Genomic DNA, 1317 nt, shown 5'->3' with positions numbered 1-1317 from the left:
GGCTCGGAACCCCAGGCGAACTGAACCGACTGCTTCGGATCGGTTCAGAGCCGGAGGCGGGACTTCTGTGGTGAACAGAAGAAAACCAAACCCACCGATCTTTCAATAGCGAGGGACGTTCACTTATATAAAAACAGCAGATCGACAAAGTCAGAATCCTACATTAGTGTGTCCTGCATATTAAGTTATATTAAGTTACTAATTAAAAAAAATAATGTCCAATAATAAAGGGGGGTGAGCTCAGCTGGTAGAGCGTCTTTCTGCCTCCTCCAGGAGTGAGTTTAGAGCTCTGTGTGCCGACAGGTCTCCTGTATCCACATTCGCTCCTTGCGGAGAGAGCGCTGTGCGATTGTTAAGCGTTCAACAGCCGCTCCTCCTGCTCATCTTCTCTTCGCAAGAAGCGCAGCTCCGGCGTTCTCTGCTGAAATCTCATCTCCGCAGATCGGGAGTCGGAGGGCCAAGCGAGCCGCAGACGTGTCGGTGGCTGACGAGGGCTCGCTACTGAGGCAGGGAGGCCACTTCAGCCAGAAGGACTTGTGCGAGGTGAGAACCCAAAGACGGACTCCCAACAGAATCAAGGAGAAAAAGTATTGGTGAGATCAAAAGGCGGATTCAATATCCAGCAGGGAGCATCGCTAGATTAGGGAACAGACGCTTGAAATCCCTGAGTGGCTCGTTTTCAAGAGCAGTGCCACGTCTGGCCTCGTTAGCGCAGTAGGTAGCGCGTCAGTCTCATAATCTGAAGGTCGTTAGTTTGATCCTCACACGGGGCAGGGCTGTGGTCTCTTTTGCTCTTCTGACAAGGGCAGCTCCTGTTCGCTCATACACTCGTGTTCTTGCCTACCTCGTGGAATGCGTGACCTTTCCAAGGGAGAAAAGCACAGCCGCATTAGCCGATCGGAGTCTCCAGGCTGTTTTTGTCCTTGTGCGTTTAGCACAGAAGCACGTCTGACAGCAACAGATCACACAGCTCATTAAGACTGGCCACATGTGTGCAGTATGTGCAGCAGTTTTTTCTCGAGTTTTGTGTTTTTTGTCATTTATTTGCTGCTAAATTTCGGTATAAAGTCAAATCAAACCGTCATTTTTCTACATGAAATGTATTCAGTTGCACAGTAAACAGAGACACTCAATTTCATCAAACGGGGAATGAAGTGGAGAATGAAAAATGATTTTTTTTAAATGACCCAACCTGCACTTAGTCCCTCGGGAAGGTAAATTCCTCACGACAGCGCGGTGACTCATCGGACCTAATCATCCAGGTGACTGTGGGGTTCAGGGGACCCCGAGCAAGGACCCCAACACTGGGACCGGACA

The 1317-nt window shown here is 49.7% G+C and overlaps 1 non-coding gene across 1 annotated transcript; it reads left to right on the top strand.

Moving 5' to 3' along the window:
* Nucleotides 1-700: 700 nt before the first annotated feature.
* Nucleotides 701-773, top strand: trnam-cau (transfer RNA methionine (anticodon CAU)). The gene has a single exon. It is a non-coding gene; the product is annotated as a tRNA-Met (tRNA).
* Nucleotides 774-1317: the final 544 nt, after the last annotated feature.

This window comes from Atractosteus spatula, chromosome 5 (genome assembly GCF_055471065.1).
Source record: "Atractosteus spatula isolate fAtrSpa1 chromosome 5, fAtrSpa1.hap1, whole genome shotgun sequence".
Taxonomy (NCBI): domain Eukaryota; kingdom Metazoa; phylum Chordata; class Actinopteri; order Semionotiformes; family Lepisosteidae; genus Atractosteus; species Atractosteus spatula.
Note: the sequence above shows the minus strand (reverse complement) of the source record. Positions and strands in the feature narration are given on the sequence as shown.